The sequence below is a fragment of the Chrysochloris asiatica genome, unplaced genomic scaffold (genome assembly GCF_000296735.1).
Source record: "Chrysochloris asiatica unplaced genomic scaffold, ChrAsi1.0 scaffold00228, whole genome shotgun sequence".
Lineage (NCBI taxonomy): Eukaryota > Metazoa > Chordata > Mammalia > Afrosoricida > Chrysochloridae > Chrysochloris > Chrysochloris asiatica.
The window spans coordinates 2,501,496-2,516,860 of record NW_006408746.1 but is presented as its reverse complement, the minus strand read 5'-3'; positions in this window follow the sequence as shown (position 1 = coordinate 2,516,860).

Genomic DNA, 15,365 nt, shown 5'->3' with positions numbered 1-15,365 from the left:
GTTGTTGTTGTTAAGTGCTGTCGAGTCGGTTCCGACCCATAGCGACCCTGTACAGGGTTTCCGAGGGTGTAAATCTTTACAGGAGTAGAAAGCCTCATCTAGAAAGCTGATGGATTGCCTGTGGATCATTAGAGGTGTCTACTCTATGGATTGCTTTTAGAAAGTGTCTCCCTTATAGCATTTTATAGGGGCTAAATTGTAGTCTGCTTCAAATGATAACCCTTACTCTTAACAGGGAAACAGGTAGTAATTTTATCTAAGTCAGGATATCTCTTAATAAAACTTGGTCAAAGCGTTCTTTAGCGTGTTGCTCATCTTCTCTTTCTTATCTGTAGAGTGAAGCTTCAAGAAAGCATGTAGTTTCCATCTAATACCTACAAGTCCTAATACTTGAGTAACTTGTACAATATATACTCCTCCATTTCTGCTCTTACTGAGCAAGTCAGGCCAAGTCTTGAACTTTGGGTGACTTCTGTTGCCTTTTCAGTTCTGCAAGGGAAAGAATTGACCTATTTAGTAAAAAAGTCTACAAAAAAACCATCAAGTATTTGAATCCACTAGGGGTCATAACATCATTTTTAAATCTTTTTTTCCATTCATTAGGGTCTGACCCTTGGACCTGTACTATCACTATTAGTGTGGGCTCCTGATCTTTGGATTGTTCTTTGCACAAATAAGGGCCTGCTTAACTTTACTTTGAGTAGTCCGCTGCATGTTAGATCTTCTAATGAGTCTGGACAACCAAGCATGAAATGCATCTCTCCCATAAGTGCTCTGATATCCTGCCTTAATGACAGAGTGTATAAGACTACCAGAAACAAGGTCAAAGTCCCCAGGGTTGCATATTCAGTCTCTATAACAAATCTACATTCTTCTGCACAGTTTAAATCCTGACTGTTATCAATTAGTAGAATATCCGGCAGATAGAAATCAAGGATCAGAATTAGACTAGTCCCAGGGGTTTGGGTCTTAGCCACCTGTGTGGCTGCTCGATCTGCAAGATGGTTTTCTTTTATTATATGAGTCTCTCCTTTCAGTACCCATGGCAGTGAAAGTCAGCTAGTTGGTCCACTGTCTCTAGAAGATTAAAAAATGTCTCAATGTGTTTGATAGCTTCAAAACCTGTGGTAAAATCTGTCAGCAGTATTGGGTTTTAACCCAAGTGTGGGGATCTTCCCACTCAAAGGCAAAAATATCTTGTAAGTCTGTCTTTAACGGGAGGCAATAAAAAGCATCTTTTAAGTCCAGGGAAGACAGTTAACAAAGTTTAAGGATTAGGGACTACTGAGTGAATATCTTCAGTGACTTGATTTATAGGCCTTACATTCTGTACAAAATTATATTATATCCAGTCCCAGGTTTCTTAGCTGGTAGAATGTGGGTTTTATTAGCAGACCCACAAGGTTGAATCAGTCCATAGGCTAAGAAATTGTTTATCAGGAGGAGTCCTGGTGTGGTGCTTTGGGTTAATGCGATGGGCTGCAGTTAGTTTGAACAGCAAGGTCGGTCATTCAGGCTCATTAGCTGCTCCTCGGAAACCCTATACAGGGTCACTATGGGTTGGAATCTACTCAATGGTACTTTAGCACAATAACAGGAGACCTAGTCTGCCCTCTGCTGTAAATGGATAAAGTCCATTTACATGCTTGGAAATTGTTCTTGTCAGAGTTTTACCCTGATTGAGGTTATGTTTTTACCCTTACTAGGGATTCAAAACACAGCTCTCATAGCGTAGTGGTTATGAATCGGGCTGCTAATCTCACAGTCAGCAGTTCAAAACTACCAGCTGTTCCGTGGGAGAAGGATGAGGATTTCTGCTCCATAAAGATTTACAGCCTCAGAAACCCTGCACAAAGTCGCTATGAGTGGGACCAATTTCATGGCACATAACAACAACAACAACAACAACAACAACAACAAGGATTCAAATGGCCCATACATCCAGGTTTGTTCTTGATGATTTCTGGCAAAGGCAAGAGCTTTACTGCCACTACAAGTGACAGTAAGATGGCCTAGAAAGTTCAAGTTTTGTCGGAGCTTACCCTGACTCAGAGTTTCCCAGCTGAAATGGTCACTTGATTATTCCATTTGGTTAGCAAATCCTGTCCCAAGAGAGGAATGGCATAGTCAGACACCTATAAAAAGCAAGGGATTAATTTAATGTGTCTACATGGAACTCCATAAACTGGAGTAAAAGAGCCCTGGGAGCCTAGTGGTTACACATTGGCTGTTAATCAAAAGGTCAGCAGTTCAAATTTCCCAAATGCCCTAAGAGAGTAAGAAGGTTTTCTGACCCTGTAAAGATTTACAGCCTAGGAAACCCAATGCAAGGTTGCTATGAGTGAAACCAACTTGAGAGCACATCACCACCACTAACAACAACAACCAAAAATAAATAAATAAATAGAAAAGGCTTGCTGATAGACTTTCCTGATACTCCAGTTATAACTTTTTTTTTTTTTTTTTTTTCCAGCGAGCACCTTGGAGGTTGTTTAAAATTGACTAGGCTGTCAACTAAGAATTTAATGTGTTGTCCTTCCACCGTTTTTGCAACTTGGGACTCCCCATGGGAGATGAGAATTGTCTGAGTAGGTTGTAAGGTGGGGGAGGGGTCCATGCTCCATCAATCTGAATCATCTCCAGTCAGTTGGGTCAGTAGCTTACCAGGATTGAGGGTTGTTTAGCTTCAAACTGTATTAGGTGACTTGGGCTTTCATGTTTTCCATGAACATCTTGATTGTTTTGTGTGTTTTTTTCCCCAATTTAGGAGAACCCCAATTTCCAATTGTTCTTTGGAAACCATGGAAGTCTTACCCCATTGAAGGCTGGTTGAGTGGAAGAGGTACCTATGAGTGTCATCTCTAGAAAGCTCACCTGTTATTTCATCCTGTTGTTCTTTATTTCACATGCAAATTTATTGCAAATAAATTTGTTTATTGCAAATCTTAAAAAAATAATCTCCACAAGCTTATATATATTCATATCAAGTCCTCTTCCTGCTTCTGAAGTTTTATCTGATATCAGAGGCACTCTAGCTAATGAAAGACATATTAATCAATCAGGTATCTTCTGGGATAACATCAGTAAACAGGCTGTAAGCCTCAAAGATCAGTTCTAGAAAGCTGGAAGGGTTTTCTTTGGGTCCCTGCTGTATATATTAGACTTTTCTATGGCTTTTTTGTCTTGGAGTCTTTTGTCTAATACTAACTATGAGGTCTACAGTGCTGTAGGGTAATATCAGTGCTTTAAACCCACCAGATGCTGCTTGGAAGCCCTATTCAAGGTCACTATGAGTTAGAACTGACTCAATGATGCTGAACAACAACATCAGGCAGTTTCTATAATGTTCTAATTGCTCTGACCCCAATCTATGACCGGAGTCTCAAAGCACTCTGATCTATTTGTAGACAGATACTATTTTGGTGATTAAGTTTTTCAGCCACTCAGCTTATTGGCATACTTTTCCTAAACCATCTTCTTTTTTTTCTGGCAGCATAAGAATATTTAATAAATCATCTGTCCAATTGAGATGGCTTATGGCAAAAATTGAAATAAAGCTTCAGTGCATTTTGGATCTCTTTATAGGTCAGGAGATTATTTTTCTGATTGTACTGATCAAAGGTGGAAAAAGGAGTATGCAATCGATATATGTACATTGTCTGTCTAAATCTAATCCTGCAAGTATTTTCCTAAAAGAGTATTACCCTGCTGGAGTCAGAGATGCCCTGGGAATTTCATTCCTGTAGCTTCATCTGGGACTTTCAAATTTTGAGCAACTTTGGAAAGCATTTGGGTAAATAGTTGCAGGTGTTGTTGGAAGGGCATTTATGTGGAAGGCAGTGACTAACCATGGGACCACAAGAGGTTAGGAGATTATTGGCTCCTGTGGATAAAGCAGAAGGTCCACTAGAGGCGATAACAGACTAAAAGGGCTGAGGTCTCCTAAATCCAGAAGTACCAAAGAAGGCTTATCATTTGGTTTGTTATTACAGTCGGACTGAACCATCAGCTTACACTGTTTCTGAGAATTCTTATTCTGATGTAAAGCCAAAAAAGCTTTCATGTATGGGATCTCATCCCCATCTCTTTCCTGTTTATTCTGGAGCTTCTAGTTTTAGTTTCAAAATCACTTTTTTTTTCCTTAGATGAAACACATTCTGTAAAATCTAACTTAAGTTACTTGGAAATATCCGGCTTTAGTATTGCTAAAAACATAAAAACTTCTGTTGAAATGAATTTCATTTTATTAATTCTTCTCAAAATCAAAGTTTTTTAAAGCAGCTATTAAAAGAGCAGAGTACAAGTCATGAGCAAAAAGCAATTTTTTCTTAGAAGAGGAAAAGTACTAACATTTTAGATTGCTCTATGAAAAGTATCAGCCATGACCTTAAATTGTATACAAAATAGAAGTTTAGAAACAGCAAGCTCTTGGAACAGTTAAATAGAAAAAAAAAGTATATCCAGTTTAAAACTCAAGCTTATAAAACACTATGTAACAGATAAATACTGTAGTAGTGATGGTTGTATGCTGTGGAATGTTTACCAATTCATAGCAACCCTGTATAGGGTTTCCAAGGCTATACGTCTTTCTCCTGCAGAGCACCTGGTAGATTCATACTATTAACCTTGTAATTAGCAGCCCAGCTCATACTCCAATATGCTAACAGGGAACCTGATTTCTTAAAATGTATACATTCTTTGGTACAATCAACCCAATTAGTACTGTGGACATGCAACATTACAGAGAAGCTTCATTTTGTTTCTTTTTATAGGATACTAACTTAAAGCTCCCTATTAGTCAGGATACATCCTAGGATTTGCATTCTTGAGTAATTGTGTAATTATCCACTCTATAACCAGAACTCACAGACATACATTTAATCAAACCAAGGTCAAAATCAGAAGTGTTTCCAAAACCAGAACCATTACCTGAATAAAACCAGAATCAGACCCTGAATAAAGTCAGAATCAGACCAGTATTCAAGTCACGATGATCTATGGTCAAAAGAATTAATGAAGATCGTTCCTAGGGTTCACCAACTCAGAAATAACATTTACAGAGATATCTAGACTAGTCAAACATCAATCTCCTGGATAATGTATTACAGTTATTTCTATACCAAAACATTGAATTCCAATAATTTTTTATTATATGACTTTTATAAGATGAAGCAACTTACTAAAAGATGTCTTAAACCAGGCTAGTTTCTGATTCTCAAAGAAAAGTTGCACCTCAGGTCAGTGAGAGCCTCAGCTGTGGATAGAAGATTCACCCATTATGGTGGAACAAAAAGCTAGCATGCGCTGGGGTTAGGGTAGAGTGTGATAAGGGGGTGCCAGGATCAAGGAAGGTATATCTAATGAACCTGTAGTCCCATCTAGAAGGGCAAAATCATAAATGAATCAGAAAGGGACCCTGCCTAGTGTGCACAGAAATTCAATCTCTGGACAAAGAGAAAGAGAAAGTAGCTTTATTACAACATGCTAAGCAGGAAGTCAGGAGTAAGGGTTTCTCAGATCTGAGTCCTCAGTATCTGGGGATTTTCAGATTTATGGACAAGCATCAGACTGCAAAGTCGTGTGAACAGCAAGGTCGGTAAATCAAGCTCACCAGCTGCTCCTTGGAAACCCTAATCAGGGTCGCCATGGGTCGGAATTTACTCGACGGCACTTAACAACAACAAGTTAAACATGGATTCCTGTTGTCTTGCTGTAGGTTAATGCGCTGGACTGCAAGATCATTTTAGACTGCAAGGTCGGAGGGTCAAGCTCACCAGCGGCTCCTTGGAGACCCTATCCAGGGTCGCTATGAATCAGAACTGACTCCACGGCACTTAATAACAACAATAAGTTATGTATAGGGTCCTGGAGTGGCACTGTGGGATAAGCACTGGACTGCTAACCATAAAGTCAGCTTCTCAAGTCCACCAATTATTCCTCAGAATCCCTATGAGTCAAAATGCACACGAAGCATTTCACAAGTTATGCATATTCCTAAAAAGAAATGGAGAAAGACAGGATTGGTTGAACTCATGTATGCTTTGATTTAAAGGGCCTTGCAGTTTTTAATTGACTCTGCAGGCACACAAGAATTATTTGGTTTGGTACTAAGAGAAACCAGGCTGTTCTGCTGGGGAGTGGCTTAATAAACCAGTTCTATTGGCTCAAAGGCTCTGCACATGTATGGGGGCCAAAACTAGTTGAGTCTGGTTTGGGCTAGTTATCTTTTGACTGTGAAGTGGAGAAGTGCCGTTGAGTCGATTCCGACCCATAGTGATCCTGTATGGGGTTTCGGAGGAGCAGCTGGTGAGCTTGAACCACTGATGTTGCAGTTCAAATGGCTTTGCAGTCTGACGCATTAACCCACAGCACCACACCAAGACTCCATCTGTTGACTGTAGCTACTGGCAGCACCAATAGGCTCAAGTGTGACAACAATTGCCAAGTTGGCCCAGGATCGGGCAGTATTTCGTTCTGTTGTACATATGGTCGCTATGAGTTGGTACCGACTCGATGGCCCCTAACAACAGCTGGTGTACGAGGAGTCTTGGTGTGGCGCTGTGGGTTAAAGCACCAGACTGCAAAGCCATTTGAACTGCAAGGTTGGAGGTTCAAGCTTATCAGAAGCTCCTCAGAAACCCTATACAGGGTCGCTATAGGTCGGAACTGACTTGACAGCACTTAACAACAACAACTGGTATAATGAAAAACAAATAAATGGGAAGCTATGCAGAACAATGAAATAGCAAAAAAAGTAGGGTCACTTTAGTCCCTGATATGGCATTTTTTCCACCACTCATCTGTCAGTTTGTAGTATTGTGGTGGCTTGTTTGTTGTTGTGATGCTAGAAGCTATGCCACAAGTATTTTAAATAGCAGTAGGGTCATCCATGATGGACAGGTTTCAGATGAGTTTCCAGATGAAGACAGACTAGGAAGAAGGAGTGATGGACTACTTCTGAAAATTTAGTCACGGAAAACCTTATAGATAAGAGTGGAACACTGTCAGTACCAGAATATTGAATATTGAAACATGATGAAGAACACCAGAATATTGACAGATATAATGCTAGAGATGAGCACCTGAGGTTGGAAGGCACTCAAAATATGACTGGCTCCTCAAAGTACAGTTGACCCTGATGACATGAATGTAGTTAAGCATTCAGGACTTTCATTTGCTGATGGGGCACAACTAAAACTGAAGAGAAACAGCTGTAAACATCCATTTAAAATTGGAACATGGAATGCACGAAATATGAATCTAGAAAAATTGGAAGTTATCAAAAATGAAAAAGAATTCATAAACCTAGATATCCTAGACATTGTTGTTGTTATTGTTACTTGTTGTCAAGTCAGTTCCATCCAACCCATAGTGAAACCGTGTAGGGTTTCTAAGGAACAACTGGTGAGCTTGAACCACTGACCTTGCAGATAAAGCTGACTTTACAGTCTAGTGCATTAACCCACAGCACCAACCAAGACTCCATTCTAGGAATTAGTAACCTGAAATGGACTGGCATGACAACATTGGATCTGACAATCATGTGGTTTACTATGCCAGGAATGACAAATTTAGGAACAGTGGTGTCACATTCATCATCAAAAAGAACATATTAAGATCTATCACAATGCTGTCAGTGATAGGATAATATCCATATGCCTGAAAGGGAGACTAAAAGGAGTCCTGGTGTAGCACTGTGAGTTAATGCACTGGAATGCAAAATCAGTTAGAACCACAAAGTCAGTGGTTTAAGATCACCAGAGTCTACTGGGAAACCCTATACAGTGTTGCTATGGGTCAGAACCAACTCCACAGCATTTAGGCACTTACAGCAACAACAAAAAGAAGACAAGGTAATGCCACTATTACTCAAATTTACACATCAACCACTAAAGCTTGTGATAATAAAATTGAAGAATTCTACCAAATTCTTCAATCTGAAATTGATCAAACATGCAATTATGATGTATTTATTATTATTGACAATTGGAATGCAAAGGTTGGAAATAAAAGGAAGGATCAGTGGATTGAAAATAAGGCCTTGGTAATAGAAATGATGCTAAAGATCACATGACAACACACAAAATGACTATACACATGGACATCACCAGATGTAATACACTGAAAACAAATTGACTACAACCATGGAAGGAAGACTCATTAACAACCTGAAAGCAGATGAAACAACCTTGCTTGCTGAAAGTGAAGAGGACTTAAAACATTTACTGATGAAGATCAAAGAGCACAACCTTTGGTATGGGTTGCATCTCAATGTAAAGAAAACAAAAATCCTCACCACGGGACCAACAAACAACATTCCTATCAATGGAGAAAAGATTGAAGTTGTCAAAGATTTAATTTTGCTCAGATCAACTATCAACACTCATGGAAGCAACAGTGAAGAAATCAAACAATGTATTGCATTAGGCAAATCTTCTGCACAAGACCTCTTTAAAGTGTTGAACAAAAATAGTAGTTTGAGGACTTAGGTGTATCTGATCCAAGTCTTAGTATTTTCAATAATTTCATGTGCATGTGAAAGTTGGACAATAAATAAAGACTGTAGAGCAATTTATGCATTTGAGCTATGGTGTTAGACAAGAATATTAAAAGCACCATGGTCTGCCAAAAGAACAAATAGATCTGTGTTGGAAGAAGGACAGAATGCTCCTTGGAAGCCAGGATTGCCAGACTTCATCTTTCACTACAGACATATGGTCAGGAGGAAAACAATATACAGGGTCACTATGAGTCAGAACTGATTCCACAACACATCACCACTACCACCACCATATACACAGGGAAGCATTTTGGCTTTCTAAGATAAGCGCTGGACTGTGAACCACAAGATGGACAGTTCAAGTCCACCAAGTGCTCCACAGCAGAAAAATGAGGCTTTCTGCTCCCACAAAGATTAACAGCCTTGGAAATCTTATACAGTGTGACTAGGAGTTCAGAACTAATTTGATGGTACTTGACAACAACATCAAGTAAGTATCACTATAAGTTATGCTGCTCAGTATTCACAAGCTGGATTTACAGAAAATTTCTGTTGTCATCTCATCTTTATATTCAGTTCTAAGGATTTTTTAAATTATCTCACATATAAAATGATAATGGTCTTTACTCCTAACTTAAAAGTTTAAAAACTTTAACTGAATTTCAGTTATTTCACTAATGTACACTTGAGCTCAAAATGTTCTAGATTCAATTCCATGGAATTAATACTACATAACATTTGAATAATTGCTTGGCTTCTCAGTGACTTTATTTTTACAAGTTAAATTTGTGAAAGATATATAACACCCTGCTGTCCATTATATATCTTGCTGTTGTCAAGTGCTGTACAAACAGTTCTGATTCAGTGACCCTATATAGGATTTCCTAGGAGTAACTGGTAAATTTAAACCACTGACTTTCTGGTTCAATCCTACCTTGTGGTCAAGTGCTTATCTTATAGTGCTCTGTATGGTGTTGTTTTTGTTAAGTGCCTTTTTGAGTCAATCTGATTCATAGAAACACTGTAAAAAGTTTCTGAGAAGCAATTTGAGTGTTTGAACTGTTGACCTTGCAGTTTAAACTCACTTGCTGTCCTGTGCTTATCCTATGACTACACTCCATGTATATAGAGTCCTGGAATGGCACCAAAGACTAAGTACTCAACCTCAAATTCACTTACCTATACTTATATCAGGGGTGGGAACCATCTAGAGCACGAGACAGAGCAGTGGACTTCCCAGCACATGGAGCAAGTAAAATTGAGTGACTTTGGACAGAAGAGTGTTCCTGAACTTCAATTATGATAATTTACTTCCTTAATAAACCTCTTAACTTTGAGGATGGTCTGTGGGTTCTGTGTGATCATTGCAATGAATTATCAAACACAGTAGAGAAGTAAAGAGTGCTGTGGGAGGGTTGGGTTGGTGTCAGATTGGGAAAAGGTTGGAGGATAAAGGCATGTCTGATATCTGTGTCTTAGGATTCAGCCTTGAACTAATAATGGTAAAGATTCTCCTCCACCCAACTTATGAAGTCAGAATAAGTCACACTCTATTCACAAGCCATTTTCACCAGTACTTTCCACTGCAGGCTTCAGTTCTACTTTCGAGTCTCTCTGGGATGGCCATTTTATGCCCTCAACTTTGGTAGCCTCATTCTCCTAGTACAGCTGAGTGACAGCCCCAGTTTCTAGATTCCATTTTTCTTCCTTTGGACATGGGAATCTCACCTCCTAAGTTGCAGAAAACATTATGAGCAGCCCCAAACTCAGGAACTTATTTGACAAAGACCTGACTTTGAAACCTAGGAGGCTGTAGCCCCAAAATGTGAGATTCAGGAAACTGTGGCTCTACCTTTTGAAGCCAAGAAGATCCTGCTTCCTATGCTAATTTAGCAGTTCTACAGACCTCCAGGCTTTTCTAGAGATTATCCTTTGCTTTGCTTGGAGGGCAATAGATAGATATAACTCCTTTCATGTGTTTAACACCTATAGAATTCATAGAGGTAGACTGAATCTTTCCTTCTGTTTTTCTTTGGCCATTTCAGTCAAAACTGAAGGATTTTCTGCTATGCAGTTGGAAAGATTCACCACTCACCTGTCAGTTTGTTATACAATGGTGTCTTATGAGGTTGTTGTGTTGCTTTGATGTTGGAAGCTATGCCACTGATATTTAAAATATCAACAGAGTCACCCATGGTTGACAAGTTTCAGCTGAACTTCCAGACTAAGACAGAGTAGGAACAAGGAAAGGTAAATATCTCTGAATGTTTAGTCACTGAAACGCTTATGAATATCAGTGGAACACAGAAGGATAAAACCAGAATATTGTCAGAAATAGAGCCAGAAAATAGGGCCCTCAAGTTTGAAGACATTCCAAGTATGAATGGGTAAGATTTGCCTCCTCAAAGTAGAGTTGACCATGATGATGCAAATGGAGTAAAGCTTTTGGAACCTTCATTTGCAGATGGGACAAAACTCAGAATAAGGAGAAAGAGCTATAAACATCCATTAATAATCAGAACATGGAATGTACAAAGTATGAATCTAGGAAACTTGGAAATAGTCAAAAATTAAATGGAACACATAAAAATCGATATCCTAGGCATTAGTGAGTTGAAATGGATTTGTTGAATCTGACAATCAAATGGTTTACTATACCAGTGGGTTTTCTAGTGAAGAAAACCAGTGAAACATATATATATATATGTTGTTGTTGTTAAGTGCTGTCTAGTCGATTCTGATCCATATAGAGTTTCCAAGGAGCAGCTGATAAGCTTGAACAAATGACCTTGCAGTTCAAATGACTTTGCAGTCTGAAGTATTAGCCCACAGCACCACACCAGGACTCCATATGTGTGTCTATATCTATATCTATAACTATATCTGTGTCTGTATCTATAGCTATAGCTATCTATATAGATATAGCTAGATAGATATAGATAGATATTTAGAGAGAGAGAGAGAGACGTTTATATCAAGAAAATGTTTCACAATGGTGGAAAAGAAAGTGATTCTTCCTTACATGTCCATTATATTGAGAGCAGGCCAAACCTCAAGGGAATATCCTTTCAATTGATTGTCTGCCAATACCTAATCATCATGGAGTTAACTATGATGCTGATAGTCGTCATCATAGCCAATCAACTATTGACTGCGAAATCATTTGGAATCCTGACTCAGTCAAGTTGCCACAAAATCTTAACTATCACAGCCAGGAGTGACAAATTCAAGAGGAATGGCATCACATTCATCATCAGAAAGAACATTTCAGTATATATCTTAAAGTATAATGCTGTCTGTGACTGTGAGTACTGGTGTGGTGGTGCTGTGCAAGGTTGGTTTCAACCACAAAGTAGGCAGTTAAAGCTCACCAGACAATCCTCAGAGACCCTATATAGGATCACTATGAGTCAGGACCAACTTGGTACTTAACAACAACAAAAACAAGGAAGGTCATTTAATACCATTAGAATTCAAATTTACGCATCAACCACTAAAGAAAGTGATGATGAAATTGAAGAATGCTACAACTTTTTCAGTCTGAAATTGATTAAATATGCAATACATATTACTGGTGACTGGAATGCAAAGGTTGGAAACAAATAGGAAGGATCAGTAGTTTGAAAATATGGCCTTGATGATAGAAATGATACTGGAGATCACAGGATAAAATTTTTTGCAAGACCAATGACTTGTTCATTGCAAATACCTTTTGTAGAACAACATAAAAGACAACATAAACCTTACCAAATAGAACACGCAGGAAAAAAACCTGACTACATCTGTGGGAAGAAACAGTGGAAAGGCTCCATATCATCAGCCAACACAGAGATAGCGGTGAGCTGTAGAACAATCAATTTCTCATGTGGAAGTTCGAATTGAAGCTGAAACAAATTAAAACAAGTCCACAAGAGCCAAAATACGACCTTAAACATTGTCGCTGGTGGTTGTGGGCCGTCAAGTTGGTTCACATTCATAGCGACCCTATATAGGTTTTCTCAGGCTATACATTTTTGTGGGAGCAAAAAGCCTCTTTTTTTCTCCCATGGAGCTACTGGTATATTAGAACTGCTGACCTTGAGGCTAGCAACCCAAATTATAATCCTCTCCCTTAGCAGGGCTCCTTGTCCTTGAACAGATTCTACCTGAATTTAGAGATTCTTTCAAGAACAGATTTGATGCATTAGATACTAATAACCAAAGACCAGAAAAGTTGTGGAATGACATCAATAACATCATGTTGGAAGAAAACATTAAGAAGACAAGAAGGAAAAGACCAAAATGGATGTCAGAAGAAAGTCTGAAATGTGCTCTCTAGTGAAGAGCTTCTAAAACAAATTGAAGAAATGAGGTTGCAAAAGGGCTGAACAGAAATTTAGATCCATGCATCACAAGTTTAATCTCTTTAACAAAAGTTTGTGTAGCCACATCCTTGGTGAATATTCTAGGACACATGTTCCTAGTTTCTACCACAATATTTTCCAAATCTTTTAAGTTTTATACAGTTCATTTTTAAATCTATTACTTTTCCTCTCACATTCTACTATAAGCAGCACATAAAACATTTTAGTCCCATTAAGACCTTGAGTAGAAATCTCAGTGAGACATCCAAGTTCCTCACTTAAAATTTCTACCTTTCCCAAAATGTTTGAACATAATTTAAGACAAGTTCTTTGCCACTGCATAGAAAGCATCACCCTTTCTCTACTGTCCAACAATATATTTATCATCTTCATTTACAACTTCATTTACATCGAAAACATATTAAAAATCCAAATTTCTAGTAACAATCCTTTGCTGAGACCATATGTATTCTCCCTCTACCGATGAAGTTAGAGGCGGACGCATGCCCTCACCACACCACTTTTTTTGCAATATTTTTATTTCAATGTCAAGTATGCATGTAAAAATATATATCTTGTAATACAAATTTAAGATTAACAGTTATAAGTGTTAATCAAAAGGATAAGATTCTTTTAATAAAATAGTACAAATAAAATATCAATTGGAACACAAGTGACTGAAATTTTGTAAATCCATGTATAGTTTATTTCTACAAATGTTTAAATGTGTTCTATGTGCCAGTGTTTTGTTAGAATGAGAATAGAAAGAAGCATAATATAGCATCCCTATTCTCTAGTTGTTAAGGAGCTCTGGTAGTGTAGTGGTTAAGAATCAAGCTGCAAACTGCAAGGTCAGCAATTCGAAACTACCAGCTGTTCTGTGGGAGAAAGATGAGACTTTATGCTCCCATAAAGATTTACAGCCTCAGAAACCCTGTACAGGCTCACTATGAGTCGGAACCGACTCCACAGCACATGACCACCACCACCACCATTTTCTAGTTGTTAATACTTTTTTTAAGAGAAAAAAAATACATATAAAACAAATAGTCAATAAATGTTACAGAGTGCTTGCTATATTCTAGGTTCTTTCAATACGCAGTTCTAGTCAAAGAATGTTGTTGTTAAGTGTTCTTGAGTCAGTTTTGACTTATAGCTATCCAGGATAGGATTTTCAAAAAGCATGTATAAGGTTTGAACCACTGACCTTGTAGTTAACAGTTCAGTGCTCATCCTACAGCACCACACCAGGATTCCAGATAAAGGATACATACATGAAAAAAGAATGTAATTTCAAGAAGCATATATTTTAGTTTTGCATAAGGCAAATCTGCTACAAAAAAAATTCTTTAAAATGTTCAAGAGGAAGGATGCACTAAGGTGCACAAGACCAGGCCATGGAGTTTTCAGTTACCTCATATGTGTTTGGAAGGGCGGTGAGGTGCCGTGGAGACAGTTCCGACTCATAGTAACCCTGCATAGGGTTTCCATAAATCTTTACAGGAGCAAAAAGCCTCATATTTCTCCAGTGGAATGGCTGGTGGTTTCTAACTGCTGACCTTGAGATTAGCAGCCCAACTCATCACCACTATGCTACTAGAGCTCTTTCATATGTGTGTGAGTGTTGGACAATGAATGAAGTAGACCACAGCAGAAAAGATGCAGTTGCACGATGGTGTTGGTGAACAATATTGAAGGTACCACGGACTACCAGAAGAACAAATAAATCTGCTTTGGCTGAAGTGCAGCCAGAATGGTCCATAGAAGAAGGATAGTGCAACTTCATCTTCCATGCTTAGAACATATTGTTAAGAGGGATCATTTCCTGGAGAGGGACATCATGCTTGGTAAATTGAAGGGCCAGTGAAAAAGGAGACTTTCATGATATGAATCGAGTCTGTGGCAGCAAAAATGGGCTCAAATATAACAATTGTGAGGATGGAGCAAGATCAGGCAGTGTTGCATTCTATTATGCATGGGGTCATAACCAACTTGACATCACCTAACATTACATTGTAGTAGGGGTGGCAAAATAAACATATTAACACACTAATATCTATGATAAATCAAGGGAAATGCTATACAGAAGATACAATAGTGTAATATAATAAATAGTAGAGATTACTTTCAGTAGAAAGGTACAAGGATGCTCTCTCAGAGGACATAACCTTTGAAAATAAGATCTAGTTATGAAATAGAAGTAGCCAAGCAAATATCAGGGGAAGGTCTTTCCTAATAGAATAAATGAGTTTGGCACTTTTTTTGACTAAAGCAAAGGTTACCAGGGTTGAAGCAGAGTGAAAAAGAGAAAGGGTGGAAATTGCAGAGATCAGAAAGGTAAACAGAAGACCAGAATATACAGATAAAGGTAAGAAATGTGTTTGCATTTTATTCAGGTTGCAATGGTAAGCCAATGAAGGATTTTCAGAAGAAAAATTTCATGATACAATTTATGCATGTTTACATATGTTTCATGTACTATGGTGTGGTACTACTGTAGGATAAGCACTGGACCACAAGGT